Source organism: Cebus imitator, unplaced genomic scaffold, assembly GCF_001604975.1.
Source record: "Cebus imitator isolate Cc_AM_T3 unplaced genomic scaffold, Cebus_imitator-1.0 Scaffold315, whole genome shotgun sequence".
NCBI classification, from domain to species: domain Eukaryota; kingdom Metazoa; phylum Chordata; class Mammalia; order Primates; family Cebidae; genus Cebus; species Cebus imitator.
In genome coordinates, this window is record NW_016107630.1 from 2,466,057 (window position 1) to 2,483,056 (window position 17,000).

The window sequence follows — 17,000 nt, forward strand, 5'->3', positions numbered from 1 at the left end:
AAAAAAAAGAGTAGATGGAGAGAAAAGAAAGAGAGGGAGAAAAGAAAGTAGAAAGTGAAGGTTGTAGCGGGGACCCCAAGAAAACATGGAAGAACTCTAATGCAATTTACATCCCAGAAATCATTCTGCTGGGACTGGGGACAGCCAGCCTGGGTTGTCTTTCTTCCGAGCTGCTCCACAGAATGCCTTCCAGAAAATACCCATAAATGAGCTCAGTAGCCTCCCACTATCACCATTAGAAAATCAAACTATCAGCAGCATTTCAAAGTAAATGAAGGGAACCAGAGGATAAGTGCAAATTCCAGGTGTCTAAGTTTCTACTCAGACAGCAAAATAATGCCATGGACGCAGTGGGGCTAATACAGGGCGAGCAAGAGACATCACTTGCAAATGGAAGTGGGGATTGAAAGAAGAGCAAATTTTAGCAAAATGTTATTAATAGCCACCATTTGTCAGGTCTTACTAGGTGTCCGCATTTATTTATTTAAATGTAATCCTCACTGCCGTCTTTACAGATTGCACTCATTTTACCAACAAGAAAACTGCAATTGTAATAAGGACACTCATCTAGTGAGTGGCGGAGCCAGGATATAAATCCTACGTTTCTAACTCTAATTTCCATGCTTTTAACAACAATCTTACTGAGGAAGATGCTGTATCTCTTCAGTGACACAGGGTTGCCCTCCTGGTAAGATACACTGGAGAGTCTGCATCTATGTTTAGCCAAATGAGAGATGCTGAGACCTACAGGACAACTCGTTTGGCTTTGGACATATGGGCGGTACACTCTCTGGATGAGGGCTGAGACCAGAAGTCAAGAATTTCTGGTTTCATTAAACCGTAAGTTACATGTGAACAATAAATATTCATTAAACACATGATTTAATTTTGCTTTTGTCTATCTGTTTTCCCAGTATTAAACATAATATTGCCTGGTACATAGTAAGTGTCCCCAAAAATTCATGATTAATGAGTCAATAAACATATGAACTAGTGAATAAATCAATCAGTGTACAGAGGAATGAGCATTCCCATACTCATCTGCAGGAAATTATTGCACATAGAGCAATACACCAACCCTAGATCATCAATCTTTGCTTGCCATTTGTAGCTCCCAAAATTTTTTCACAAGTAAAGGGAATATGGCACTGTTATAGTTACTTGTATAACAGAACATGTGCTAACAGCAGTAATGAACAAAGCCCGGGCCATGAGCCGTCCCAGGCTGATGACTCACATACCACCAGAGCCTTTCGTCCCCAGCCATTATTTTCCAGCATTTTCTTGCACTGCCCTTTTGCTACGAGAATCAGTCTGGACTTAATTATTTGCTCTTTGACCTGAAGCATATAGATTTACAGCACACTTTTTAGGGATATGGGATCTTTGTTTTGGATTTTCCATAGTTTAAAGATCAGTTTTAACTAATCAGAGCTAATTAGAGATCAACAAAACTTTCAATCTCTATCTAGGGCCTGTGCAGGTGTTAAAAACCTACATAATTTCTAAGTCAAAATTCATTTCATAGGCAAGTATAGGAAGAACCTGTGTTTGGTAAATAGAATTTCTAGTTGTGCAGCTTACAATTGACAAATACCTTAATGATGGAAAAACAAAGGACAGGAGTTAGACCTTCTAGGTTTCCAACATATTGTTATCCACTATTAGATGTGTGACCTTAAACAAATTACTAAGCCACACTAAATCACAGTTTGTCCAGCTGAGTAATGAAGTGTTGAACTCTCTGCTAGGTCTATAAACACACACATGTCATTTTATTATAGTCCATCTTATTCCGTAAGTTTGCCTTGTTTATCACCAAGTTTGTGAATTACTTGAGGATGTGTCAGAAACTTTCTTTTTTTGTCTCTTCCATTGCTTCCAGAACACTGTTAAATACAAAAAGCTGATCAGCAGTGAACTAGATTGAAGTAAATCAAGGTTCCTTGTGTTTCCCTACCAAGAATATGAAAACCTTCCCAAATTTATGTAAAGAAAACTCTCCGAGAATCAGAACAATATGCTGCATTTCTATAGGGTTTTTCTCCTTTGTTTTATTTCTCAGATATATGTGATCCCTTAAATATTGTGTGTGTGCATGTATTTAAAACAATCTATGCTTATTTCACTCTTGGTTAAAAACTCTATTGGTTTTGTACATAAAAATCTCAAAGAGAAATTTTCATTGAAAATGGAAAATACTCCATTTCTGCTTGCACTAAGTGGTTGACAATTAACAAATGAGTCACACGCATTCCCTTCCTGTAACTAATGCACTGCAAGCCGAATTCATCAATTACAGCAAGGACACAACACTCCCTTTACCAAACATCCAAGTTTCTTGGATGTTGCACCTTTGCGTGTGTGCGTTTGCTTCCTCAGTCTCTTCCTATGTGTTCTATTCACAAATTGTCTCCAGCAAACCATGGCAAAAGTGGCTCCCTTCTCTATTGCCACTTTGCAATCTACACTTAACTGCAGGGTAACAGCAATGGAAGCCATAACTAACAGGGCCAACGCTAGCCCTCTAAATCTGCAACTGCAGCTTGGGAAAAATCTTGTATCGGGGTGTTACATGCTAGATTTAATGTGAATGTTGTTGTCTGAAATGAAAATTATTTGTACAGCTGGAATATAACATTTGCATAAGTTACAATTAAAAGGGAAAATATAATTACAAATTTTCAACTTAATTTGAATGGTTTTCAAAATGCTCATTTGGCACAGGCAACAGCTTGCAGGAAGACAGAAGACACTCTCAGAGTTGCATCCCTTTGTCTGGGTAGCAGTAGTGAGCTCATTTGGAAGTGCTTGCTTTAACCCCTGAATCCCAACAGCAACCAGCATGGAGAACCTAAAGTACAAGGCAGTGTTTGTTTTCAAAATAGGATTACAACAGGCACAGTGATTCACAAATATTTGCATCTTTTAATTGTTTCTAAAAATGAAGCGGCAAGTGGCATTACACAGGAGTGTTATTTCTCCCATGGAGCGAATGAGCAGTGGAATTTTAACTAGTTTCATTCCCTTTCAGTTCTCAGATCTGAGATCTTCGGTCACATCTCCTGTACAATGTTTTCCTCATATCACAGTCTCTTTAATGGCTCCAGTGTCTGACTTTTTTCCTCCTTAATTACATGTCTTTTTCTTGTAGCTACTTCATGCTGAAGGCCTGTCATTCTTCTCAGAGACAGTCTTGGCTAGGTGTCCGTGGACCGAGTCCGTTTGTTCATTTGCTTTTAGGATTTCTTTTCTAAGAGGCAAAGGAACCCTTTTATTATCCTCAAACACAAAAATTGAAATTTTCATAAAATACTTTGTACAGCATGTTTACTTGAAACCCTGCTTCCCCAAAGTCTTGATATCTGTGATTATTATGCAACATGCATTGTGTTGCATCAATGAGTTTTGCAAAAGAGAGGAAAAAGAGAAAATTATTCCTTTCTGTCTTTCCCAGAAAAAAGCACCCAAAAAGACATATAAACAAAAAAATTACTATTACTGTAAATTACGTGCTTTTCTGTTTTCCCGATCTTTCTTTTCATAGTTATCTCCAAATAATGAGACACCAGAAGATGCTCTTTAAAAAAAAAAATTATAAAAACTGATCCTTTGTTCTATTTACCCTGGAATCTGAAAAGGAAACTCCATGCCAAAGAGAAAAACATAAAGTAATAATACAACCCAATTTTATCTTTTTCCTGAGAAACCACAAAGTTACTCAGTTAATCAAGAGTATTATTAAGTAGTATGATTTTTTTTTACTCACAGAAATCCTGTTTATTTTAGGAAGAACAAATGTACAGCAATGAGAGGACCACCACACCACCTTCAGGAAGATGTTCCTGACAATTACTTGCTGAAACCAATAAGAAAAGTACCTTTCTCAAGCCCTTGTGAATAATCATCTTTTGGGCAATAGACTTAGAATAACTTCATCACTCTTAACTGGGATGTAAATGTAATACATATATATAATAAGTGCATATAAATGTAATTGATCTTGAAAAGAATTCCAAGATTTTAATAAACATTATGCTGGGGTCTATAGCTTCTTTCCTAGTCCATCAGCTTTCCCATTTCTTTCTTCTTTGATATGTATTGGACAATTGTAACCAGCCCTAGGTTTGTATTCGGTCATAAACCAATAGCAGGCCATTTCCTCAAATGATATTTCCCAAACGGGGGAGATTTGACACTGCTGAGATCATTTTAGTTGCCTATACCCCAATATTTCAGTTATCTGTTATTTTTCAATGTAACACACTTGTGATTTCACCAATTTTGTCAATAATCAGAATTTATCAAAGAATAAGGCTAAATTATTCCATTTTAAATCGACAGAAAGAAAATATTGAGAAAAAAGTGCAGACGGTATGCAGGTAAAGCAAAGATCATGAAAGAAGTATGTAGCTGACTAAAGTTTAGGAAAGTGTCCTAGAAAAATCACTTCTTCATCAAGAGCTGAGCTCTTAAGGAAAAAGAAAAGTACTTCTCAGAAAATTTTTGGAAGAAAATGAAAGCCCCAGTAAAGAACCAAATATTTCTCATGTTTACTTTTCCCTTTAATTCATGAAAAACATTTTTCATAAGGACCAAAAGCACCACAGCACAAGGACTTTCCTTGCGTGCCAAGAGTGGGTCTGGAGAAGCACTCTGGGCAAGATGCAGGAATTTTTTGACCAAGTTTCCTCCCAAGAAGGCAAAGGGTAGAGGAGCTCCTCAGGCAAGTTGTGGAGATGGCGTGGGTTGCCTCTGGTGGCTCCGCGGCTCACCATAGGGCAGGATTGGAGTGACGCTGAGCACCAGGCAAGGATCGCCCACAAATGAGGGACACTGCGTGGGGCTCCCACAGAGGGAAGAAACCAAGTGTGCAAGGGTGCAGGTGCGGGAAGAGCCATCCTCGCCTCCCACGCTCCCGCACCTCCGTATCTTGAGCTCCCTCTGTCTTCCCTTCTCTTCCCACCTTCCCTTCCTTTCTTTCCTCCTCAACTGCCTTTCACCAACTGAACTGATTATAACTGTGTAACGTCGACTTTTATTATTGAATTTCTTTCTGTAAAGTTCTTTGTTCACTCTTTTGAGTTTTAATATATGGGTGACTTCGAAATGTTATATTCCGAGTTCTCCAAAAAAGTTAGAATTAGGCTAAAAATGGCCAGCTGTTGGCTTTTTCTTTATGTGGTTGTGGGATAGATATTTTGTGTGATTTAGTGTCCACTCCCACCTCCACCATTGAACACAGAGCGAAAATTAGAGCTGAAGAAAAAGAATAATTTTCCCTTTTTGGTGGGAGGAGTATCGCATGCAATACATTACACGAGTAATTTTGAGAGAGTGAAAAAAGACAAAGAAGATTCTCGAGAAGGCTGTATCCGAGAACCATTGTGTTCTGGTGTTCTTTCTACTATCCTGAAGAAGTCTTTCCATTTCCAGTGGTAACCAAGGGAAGTCCAGAGTTATTCACCATTAAGACAAAATAGGTCATTCTTAAAATGTTCCTTTACATCCTTCTTTATATAAGCTGCACCCCTAGAGTGAATGTCAGAATCCATGGGTAGGGTAGAGCAGAGGTTTCCACCCCTCTTTCCCCAGAGCCCTACCTTTGATGGAGGGTGGGGGTACTATGGGATAAGGGAAAGGAGCACTAGGCTCCACCACCTCCTTCAACCACCACAGCTCCACTTCTGTCTCTTTAACAGAGCCATCATTGGAAATTTCCTTTGAAAAGAAAAGGTCCTGCGTTTTAAAAACTTGGAACGTCGTGGGATTAGAAAAGCTGACGTGCCTGGACTGACCCTGGAAAAACAGCAAACAAGTTATAAGAATGATGAATGTTTCTTCGCACTAATTGTTCTTTCTAATTCCTCACAAGGCTCATGAAATGATGTGCTGCTCTCCTGCGGGATCCATGAGTCTTGTGAATCACTCCCCACTTCCCTCATTTTCTAGTCCTTAGGCTGAGGGATCAAGGGTTAGAAGCAGGTGAAGTGGGGGGACACATAAAACAGATGGATTGGGCTGCTCTCCCCTGCAGTTTTTTGTTGTGTTTTGATTTGTTTTCTGAGATGGAGTCTCACTCAACCACCCAGGCTGGAGTGCAGTGGTGCGATTTCGGCTCACTGCAACCACCATCTCCTGGGTTCAAGCGATTCTCCGGTCTCTGCCTCCTGAATAGCTAGGATTACAGGCAACTGCCATCATACCAGGCTAATTTTTTTTTTTTTTTTTGTATTTTAGTTGAGATGGGGTTCCACCATGTTGGCCAGGCTGGTCCTGAACTCCTGACTAGGTGATCCTCCTGCCTCGGCCTCCCAAAGTGCTAGGATGACAGGCGTGAGCCATCGCACCCGGCCTACCGTTTTATATGTACTTGCCAAAGAAGTAAGACCTCTGTTCTGATAAGAGCGAGATAAGTCTAAATATTTCTTACAGACAAAGCTGACAAGATTCAAAAAGTGGTTTAGATAAAAGAGACTCAATTCCAAAGGGGCGTTTGATTCCCAAAGGGATGTTTATCTGGAACATCATGTTGTCACAGAAGAACTTCACAAGTGTGCCAGTCAGAAGGGAGCCCTGTGAGTAAGTAAAAGGAAGTGTGAATAACTGCCTAATTGGTGGACGTGAAAACTGGACAGTCTCCAAAGTCATCAGAGATGACCATGCTTGCCGGGCAGCTTCCTAGACTAAGGGTGAGTCCATTTGTAATCATCCCTGCTGGGAGGTGGCTGGGAGATTTAGGGCCCAGAAGACTGGTTAACCAGGATAAAGCCATTTACAACAATCAGGCATGACATCATCTGCATGGCTGAGATCCTCTGGAGCATTAGTTCTAGAACTTCTTGGGGCCACTCCAACATAACAACACTCAGGAATCACCTCCACTCCTGCTGGGGCAGGCGGTGGGAACAGATATAGAGAGGGTAAACTTTATTGCAAGGAATGAGGAACAAGGAACTGATTTTGATGAGGGGCATTGTCAATCATTAGTTCACATGACAGCCATGAAGGTGGAGTCCTGTCCCAATCGATACTGGAAGAGGTGAGTCCACAGACCACCCACAGACCAAGGAGACATCAAGTGGCCTTTGAACCATAGATTCAAAACCTCCTCTCGACAGGAATATCAGGGAGCTCTTTGTATCTAGCTTTCACGTGTTAAAACTGTTACTAGTTGCCTCTCCTTCCCACTCCTATGCTTGCCTAGAAAATAAAGTCCAAATTCCTTCACATCAAGTCTCTTCAAAATTCAGCTCATTCTACTTTCTCAGCCTTCTCTCTTGCCATGCCCCAGCCTGTTCTCTGTCTTGTAGGGAATACAGGTTGCACTAGCCCCTTGGTCTGGTTATGTCCATTTCTAAAGTCCCTGGCAAAATCATGTTCATCTTTCAGGATGAGGTTCAATTTTCATCCTTCCCTACATAGTTCATGACTCCTTTGTGTTAAAGACACAGTTCAAACGTCTACCTTAGCACCTTACTCAAAGAAGAGCATAAGGAGAACAGTCCTTGGTTCAGCCTCAGTTCAGACATCCTTACACAGATCTAGCAAGCCAGTGATGTGCACTCAGGAGTCACATAGCACTGAGAGGCTTGTGAGCCCTAGGGTGACTGTGGAGTAGAGCTTTGGAGTGTGATGTCAATTTCTTGCATTTATGCCAAATCTAGCCCCATGGACACATGTCTAGGTCCTTGTGGATGGGTGATTAACATCATGAATCTAAAGCCAGTTGCCTGGATTCAGATCTCAATTCTGTTGCTTATTGGTTGCCTTGAGTGAGTCAGTTAACCTCTGTGGAGATAACATGGATCTGTTGTGAGCATCACACAAGTTAATGTATGTAAAACTCTCTCAACACTGCCGGGCACACAATGAGCTTCGCGTAAGCATCGGGTACTACATTTAGGAAGAGAGATCGTGGTAAGTAAAAGTTTAAAATTCTTCAGTTTGGGAGCACAAGCCACACTAATTCAGAACCACTGAATTGAGGGAAATTTAAAGAGGGTGATCTTCCTAACTCCACTTCAATTAGAAGCAGCTTAGCTCATTGAAGTGGTGGCATCGTGGTAGGACTAGAAGCAAGGGTAGTCCCAGCAGAAGGCTTGGGCACATGAGGGGGCAGTGCTGCTCAGACAGAGGTGGCAGCAGGGGCAATGGCATCACCAGGTGGTCTCAGCAGGGGCAATGGCACCACAGGTGGTGTCTCAAGACATTCAAGGTGCTCAGTGAGTGCAGACCATGCAGGAGAAGTGACAGAAGCCTGTTGGAGGTGATGACACCCAGTAGGCGTGGGTCACTGACCGCAAAGGCAGTGATGAACAGCATGAGATGTCAACACTCCGGGGACACCATAGAGTAGATGTCAACCTTATTCACATGTCCATGGGAGCAATTCCTTGGGGTCGACCAGAAGTGCATGGAGGTGAAGCTTTGCCAGGTCCTCATGAATCTGGTGTGACAAATTCCTCAAATTACCATTAGTGTGGGCTCTTCCAGAAGAGGAATATTGGGAAATCATAGAAAGCACAAGCTTTAGAATCAGTCAGGCTTATACTCCATTCAATTGAAAACACTTCCTAGGTACCTACTTCATGCCACAGGCTCTGCTCCAGTTGGTAGAAACACCACAGCGAGCGAGGTAGAAAGCAGCCCCCTCACAGGATGTTCACCTGTCAGAGGGAGACACAGTTGCTAAATACGTCAGCAAGCACATTAATGAGATGTTGCATGTGGTAAGAGCTGTGAAGACAGTAAAGCAGGTAGTGATGCGTTGAAATGAGCAGAGCAAACTACTTAAATAGAGAAGCCACGTCAGTCTCTCATTCACAGTGAGGATGCAGTGGCCAGAGAGGCAGCCTGGGGAAGATCTGAGGTGAACCCTCAGGTAGGAAGGGCTTGGCAAATTGGAGGAACAAAAAGAAATATAGTAAGTCTAAAACAAGGACCAGCAAACTACAGTCTACGGGCCAAATCCAGCCTGCTGCCTGTTTATGTCAATAAAGTTTTATTGGAACATACTCACACTCATCTGCTTATTTATTATCTATGTCTGCTTTCACGCTATACTAGCAGAGTTAAGTAGCTGCAAGAGAGAATGTATTGCCTGCAGACCCTAAAATGTTTATATCTGGCCCTGTGCTGAAAAGTGTGCCAATCCTCATCTAAAGCATTGTAAACAAGCTACCGGGAGAACAATAGGAGATGAAGTTTAAGGGGTCGGGGAAGGGTGGCAAACTCTGCAGGGCCTTGTAAGCCATGGAAAAAGGCTGGGATTCTGTTCTGCATGTAATGGAAAGTCACTGGAAAAGTCCAAGCAGGGAGCATGTGATCTGGCTTACGTTCTTACAAGGCCGCCCTGGGAGCTAAAGAAGAGTCGATTTCCAGTGTTTGGAAGATGGATCATAGGGCCAGAAGGCAGCAAGAAAGTCTATCGGGCAGCTACTGCAGAGCCCAGTGAGAGACAGAGGTGCCAGGGATGGGGATGGTGGCAGTGCAGGTGCAACAAGTGATCAAGGTGTATTGTTTTAGGTAATATTTTAGGTATAACAGGCATGAGAACCCTTATTCCACTGCGTAACCTTAGGCAAGTTATTCCAACGCTTTAAGGCCAGTTTCTTGTCAATAAAACCCTCAGAGCACTATTGTGCGGATTGAATTACACAACGCATCTGAGATGCCTGTCAAAAAGTTAAGTGTTCAGTAAATGTCGGCTATGATTACTGTTTGTTGCTGTTGTTGTCTGCTGACTGATGAGGCCTGTGGAAAGATCAGGTTGCAGCACACAGCTCTCTGTGTCAGCTAGTGGTGCACTTCTCTCTCTGATCAAATTTGTGAGTTCCCTGGAGACAAGGAAGCACCATTATTCATCTTTACATCCCCAAAAGTAGCCTGGCACATGGTAGATGTTTAATAAATGTTTATTGATTAAACTATTATTTTTAAGGAAGGAGGAGTATTGTCTATTCTGCCATTTTTCACCAGAAGTGTTTTGTTTTCAGGATTGATATAGTACATTTTTGTGACAGAGAACCATTCCAAAGATACAGAGGTAGCTGTCTCTAAGGAAAGCTGGTACCTAGCAAAGGAAAATTCAGATGCTATTCTTTGGAAAACCTCTAACCTGATATAATATGTCAATGTTTGCAATATTATATTGAATCTGGGCTAAAAATTCACCATGCACAAGAAATCCAATCTTATCAGATACATCTACATATCAAAAATCTCTGCCATAGTGTGGATGAGAACATTGAGTCCAAAAATCATTGTTCTAATGTGTCCAGATGTTTTCAGACTAATTTCAAAGCAGTTGGACATTCTGATGCCTTGCCCAGCTATATTGAAGGGTCCTCCATTTTGCATTATTGCCTCTTTCCTTTTAGTGATTCATTATTCTGCCTTTAAAACTAAAATTACTTAGATTAAAATTGAGACTTCCAAATTATTTGTCAACTTTCTTATCCTTTGGCATTACCACTTACCAAGAAAGACTAGAAACCTACACTTCTTTAGGTGTTAAATGACACAAATTTTAAAATAAAAAATGACAACGGTAAAATAGATACATACTTCTAAGTGACATTTTTAGTTTTAAAAAGTGGTTAAATACCATACTGGTCATAAAATACAAAATTATAAAACCTTCAAAAAGCCAAAAAATAAAATGTCACCAGTTGCTTTATCTGTTGTATTTATAGTACTAAATGTATTCTCAATATATATACATGTTGCTATATCTGAAAGTGGAACTCTAATTTATTAAAAATTAACAAATTAAGACTAGCTGAGAAATGTATTAGAAGCAGTCACCAGATCATAGCAGTACTACACAAACTTACCAATTTAGTTAACAAACCCTAAAAGAATGAGAAAATGAAAATAAGGAAAATACTTAAAAAACAGGACACTAAAAAAGAGGATCCCTTATTATAGTAAAGAAAACATTGAAATCCTTGAAACACCAGGGAGAAGCCATGAGGAAGGATTTTTTTTTTTAACACAAAGGCTGGCATCTCACAAATAACGTATGTTCTATATTATGTGGTGGTTGCTATGGTAACAACCTTTATTTTCTGAAACAGTACACAGATGTGTACAACATACTAACTTACTGGTTATAAATTACAGCTTTTCCCATAGTTCAATAACTTAAGAATTTCACATTTTTGAAATCTCAGAAGTTCTGTTGTTATTACATTTCTTTTATGAGATAATTTTCCTTGTACTTTCAAAATGAGAGTGGTCACAAACAGACCAAGAGAAAGGAACAATGAGAAAATGGGGTCTCTCAGAAGGTAGCAGTGGACTGAGAACCGTGTCTGTAGAGTCTGTAGGAAGCCCACTGAAAGAAGGAGAAAATTACTTGAATGAATTAGGTATCATGAACAATAGCCATGAGAAATAAGTCGCCAGCAAAATGATGTCACAAATGAAGTTATGAATTGATTTCTTATTATAAGGTGCCATATTTGTAGTTTTAAAACAACTGAAAATTATTTCTTATAAGTGTTACAAACAATATAATTTTACAAGGTACAATAGTGTGGCTGCATGAATTAACCTGGCTTTCTGACTTCAAATGAAATCTTTTGAGTCTTGAAAAGACCCGAGCCTGGGGAAAACTTATTATTACTATATTTAATAAGGGATTTGTATCCTTTTGTCAGGTTATAAAGCAAAAGACAGATTTTTACTTATTGGGATATTTTTATATCCTAACCTTAATCAACAAATACTTGAAAAGTGCCTTCTCCATGCAGGGAGCTAGCTGTCCATGCTCAGATGCATATTGACACGTGTAGAAACATAAGTTATAGGGAAGTTCCTTTCTATAGATGATTTTTACCTATTCTAAAAATATATTATATTTTCCATGTGGATCTGAATATTTTCTTTAAATAAGTAGTTCGCGTTGTAGATTTTTTAGTGTTATCAAAAACAATCATCTCTGCAGCATTTATGAGGTGAGAGTTCATTACCTGGGAAACACTGGAAAAATAAGCTTGTATAGTTAGCATTTACAGTTAAAAAACCATCTGTCTTAAGAAAAAAGATTTCTAATTGTAAGAAAATTGTAAGTACCCTTACATAAAAAGTAATAAAGCACCCCTGATTTAGAAAGTCCAGAAATTGCACTGCTAATGGCTTTTCCTAACAAATATAAAACACTGGGAACTGCTATTTCAAGTCACAATACAGTTACATTCAAATTCAAAATTGTCTTATAGCAGCAATGACAATGAGAAACAATTGAATACTGTGCAGATAAGACCAAATCATTTTGAAAAGCCTGCACCATTAAGTGGTTGTTAAAATTTTTGCTAATGCTTTCCACACACACTACTTTCTATATCTTTTAGAGATATATTGAAAATGGGACCATAACTAATCCATTCAAATCCTTATGCTATCAGAGAGAGAGACAGAAAGAGAGAGAGTTAAGTTATCACCTAATGGGGGCTTAGAGGCTAGAACTCAGAACCCAATAGAAAAAGAGTACTTCACTGCTAGGTGAATTTTAAAAGTATTACTTAAATTACATTTAAGTCATCAGATAATTATGAACTTTCTTCTCTTTTATATTTATATGGCATATTTATTGAATTGCACAGTATGCTTTTACAATAAAGTGCTTTTTACGTTGCTGCCTTTGTTCATCCAAAATAAAACTGACAGTTATCCTTTTATAAGCTATTCTGAGAACATTTTCTCTTCTTTGAAGCTGATTGATGCACTACTTTAAATGTTCCTGCAAATATCTTTTCAATTCAAGTTTTTGCATAATGTAATAAGAAGATAAAAGAATTCTATACTTCAACAAGAGACATTACAAAGCAAGTAGAGACATTATCAAGGGCATTAACATGCTCCTAATAGCAATAAAACCTTTTAACTGTCTGATGTAGAACATGCTCCCACCAAACCACCACATATTATGATAATTGGCTCCAATTTCTGAATCTTACATTGTAAAGTTACAAAGAGTTAGGTAGAACTGAAAAACAAACCTCTAATACTCATCTTGTTACTGTTTCCATTATAAGATGTTTACTTTCTCCCTCTGAGGAAGACTGGTCTGGTCTGTTGTGCTGCTCTTTACTGAGCTATCATATTTTTGCATTCTGTCTCATTTTTATTTCTCCTCATTGACATCAAGACACTTTTTTTCCCAAATAACTCTTTTCTAACTCCAAAACATCACAGTAACACAGATAGCATTTTCCTCAGAATTTCAGTGTAACAAATGGGTTCTCTGTGCATGCCTCTGTCACATCTCATTCACTTTATGTGTTCTCTCATCACAGGAAGATACAACAGGGAAAAACAGTCCATGAGGACGCTTTGATTTTTCTTTACAACGCGTTACTAAATGACATGAGTAGCCTTTCCATCCTGGCCAAAAGAAATATAATTTCAAACTAAAGCCGAGTTCAGATTCTGTAAAATTAAATCGCAAAGAAACAGTCACTCTTGGCTTTATTCCTCTTAGACAGGGAGCAGGGCAGTGGGGAATTGACATGAGCCGTTCCTCAGTGATTAACCTGCAGTTTATGTTGTTTCTAGGTGACGTGCCCATCATGCAGGAAGATTCTCCGAGGCTGGGGAGAGCAAACTTGTCTGCTTTGAGAAGTGCAGATGTATCAGGATCCAGAATCGGACTCTGAAAAAGCTGTCATTTCATGTCTCTAAAACAGCCTTTGATTTAATGTACAAGATGTCAAGAAGTAAAGAACAATAAAATAAAAACAAAAAGGGGAACTATTTCAATTAAGAAGCATTTATATATCAATTCTTGGAAATCACACAAAATAAAAGCTGTCAGAACCAATCTCTGTTTAAAAGGTTGATTTTTTTTGTGGTGCTTACATACAACATGCAAGACTGGGGAAAAAAATACAAATTATTAGCACAGAGCAATCAAACTTAAAAATTCCTTTCTCATTAGAGAGATATCTGGTTATTAAATTTTCCTAATGGATCTAGGAAAAGTGTTTTTGTGGCTGGGACTGAGGACTGAGGAGAGAAGGAAAGAAATAAACCCTCATACAGAAAAAAAGTCACACATGTAATCTCCAGTTCTACATGAAGGAGTTTCATGCATTTCCAAAAATTTAATTTTTAATAGACAATAATTAAAAGCCTCATACAACAGTCTAAGAATCTGCCTTTTATTGCTATGGGTTTTCAATGATGTTTGAATGCCATTCTCAGAGAATGATAAATATTTCTTTAAGGACTGCCCTATCACCCCAGTAATCAAATATCCTAAAGGTGAATTGAGAAAAAAATCTTTATAAAATTTGAGGCAACCTTTTAGTTAAGAGTATAATAATATTAAGTAACCATATAAGCATTGCCAAATACAAATAAATAAAGCTCTTCTAAATGTGACTCCTTATTATGGAAGACATCACTTTCATTTTCATTTAGGTTTTTTTGTTTTGTTTGTTTTGTTTTGTTTGGGTTTTTTTCTCAAATTTATTTATTTTTTAAATTAACAGAAAATCATATGTATTTACTATGTACAACATGATGTGTTGAAGCACATGTACACATTGTAGAGTGGTTAAAGCTAGCTTATTAACATATGTTCATTTGTTTTTAAAATATGCTGTTTAAGAAACATGCATTATACTTCCAACTTTATTCCTGTTTTTAAAATTTTTATTATGCATTTTATTCCACATTTTTTATTGAAAAGGCTATTGGGCAGGAAAAGAAAAGATACATTCATCTGCTGTCCCCCAAAAGGTTTGTATATATCAGGGGTATACCCCTTTCAATGGCCAATTTCTGGCACTTCATTTTTTTTTTAATCAAGTTTTTCTGAAGGGGAATATTTAAAGAAGAAAATTCACTCCTTCATCATCAAATCAAGAACTTGTCTTAAGGTAAGCCTTCCACAAGCAATAAGAGAAACAGCCTAAGAACTTCCTCCAATCAAAAGAAGAAAAATAACAAAATCAGCTCACCCGTGATTTCCTTAATATACTTAAAAGAGATAAAATCCCATTGATGCCTCTAAAAATAAAAATGAGGAAAGGGCAACTTTATTGATTCCTTGCAAACCAACGAGCATGTAGCTTATTGATAACACTAAATGCCATCTAAGCCTTTAGTGATTTTCAACCAAAAGTCTGCCTCTGAATGATGGTTTAAATCATCGTATTAATATATTAGGGGAAAATTACCATGGGAGACACTTGGAAATTAATTAAAAACCCTGCACTCAGTTTGTTTGTGAGAGAAGATAAATATCACACATGGGAAAAGATGCCTGACAACCGCCATAGTTTTCAGATCCAAAATTAGACCCTGACAGCTATGTCTTTGTATGACTCTCCTTGGGGTATGATAAGCAGAAATATAGAATATGAAGATTTCTGATAGAAGTATTTATTACTGACACTTCCGAAACATTCCATGTGTGGCATCAGCAAAGCATGCTTCACCTCAGACAGAAATGTCAGGTTTTCTTCCAAGATTTGTTTTTTTCTATTCCTCTGCCCCCATTCCCATCCCTCCCTCCCTGTCCGCCACTACCCCCCTTCTCTTCCAAAAGATGATCTTTTTTTAGAAGTTCAACAGCAACCCCTGGTGGAACTCAGCAGTTGTTTCAGCCTGAGCGCAGTTGTTCAAGCAACTCCATTCATCTTGTCAATAAAAAGAAAAGTCTGTACATGTGTATATTACCCCATCAGTGTGCAGTTCCTGCAGGTCAGGGATCAGAATACAACCCGGCATGTACAAAGGCAGTTCTTTGTGGTGGTAATTTCAGCCAGTTTTGGAAGCTGGAGTTTTGAAAATATATATATACGTAACAAACAATAAACATCTGTCTCCAATGTCACATTCATTTTATGCAGGAAGACCAATAATTAACTGCTCATGAATAACGCTTACCACAGAGTGCGTCAAAGTGAAGAGGTTCCGCACATATGGGGGGGTGATCGGTATTTTGTTTGGCTCATGTTGTGACAGATTTGGCTTTGTCACTTAGCAAAATGAGCTATACAAAGTGACAAAGAAGGGGTTTCTCTGGGTCAGAGCTCAGAAAGCACCACAGTATGCCACTGCACCATCAGAATGGCACGCCGGCCTTAACAAGAAAGCCCACCAAAATCCTCTTCAGAGAGGGCATGGCTATTCTTTTCGGGCTTGGTTGGCAGCCCCAGATTACCATGTGAGGCAAGGGGGAGATGTGTGGCTCTTTGTTTGCACTCAGCAGGGTCAGTCTGTGCACTTCACAAAGGTGCCTGCTAGAGGGACTCAAAGCCAACTCCACTCCCTCTGGGGCCATCTCCCAAGAGAACAGTCACTTTTTTCTTAGCACAAAGGCACTGTCCTATTGCTAAGCCCCACGCCGTTGGGGCTGCATCACACCAAAGGAGCTGCCATCCCAATTCACACAGAGGTGCCATCTAGGTTCCTGGTGGCTCTGATGCCAGGCAAGGAGGAGACTTGCATAGTGAAGAGGATGGCTCTCCTGACAGATTCTCATGTGCTCCAGGGTTGAAGAACACAGCAGCCATTCACCCTCCAGGACACTCATGTTAGGACACAGGTAAAATGAGAAATTTACTCAAAGACCCAAAAGTCTACTTGAGTAAATTTATTCAATGTGTATTTGCTTAAGTATTTTAACTTTTCTCTTCTTAAATGATGAGTTTATTAAGAGGAAAAGCAAACAGTACGTTTGAAGTTTAAAATAGCTTCATGATAAACACTAGGACCAAATACATAATATTTTATGTGAAAACAAATTTTGAAAGTATTGTACTTCACATCAGCCCTTCACATGCCCCTGAAGCCACTTAAATCTCTGGACTGATCTCACGTGACACTGAATCAGGGAGCTGATGTTTTGAGGCCAGAGAGGATCCCATGGTAGGCCACTTACTGAGTGCCTAGTGGGTGTCACGCACTGGGGAATAGGAGGGATCAAAAGAAATAAGGCTTAGTCTCTAATGAATTACAATCTATAGAAGAGACATATGTGC

At 39.1% G+C, this 17,000-nt stretch overlaps 1 long non-coding RNA gene across 1 annotated transcript; it reads left to right on the forward strand.

Annotated features, from left to right (window-relative positions):
- The first annotated feature begins 6,576 nt into the window (after positions 1-6,576).
- Positions 6,577-13,747, forward strand: LOC119467650. Its single transcript, XR_005196197.1, has 2 exons — positions 6,577-6,692; positions 13,564-13,747. It is a non-coding gene; the product is annotated as an uncharacterized LOC119467650 (long non-coding RNA).
- The last annotated feature ends 3,253 nt before the right edge of the window (positions 13,748-17,000 follow it).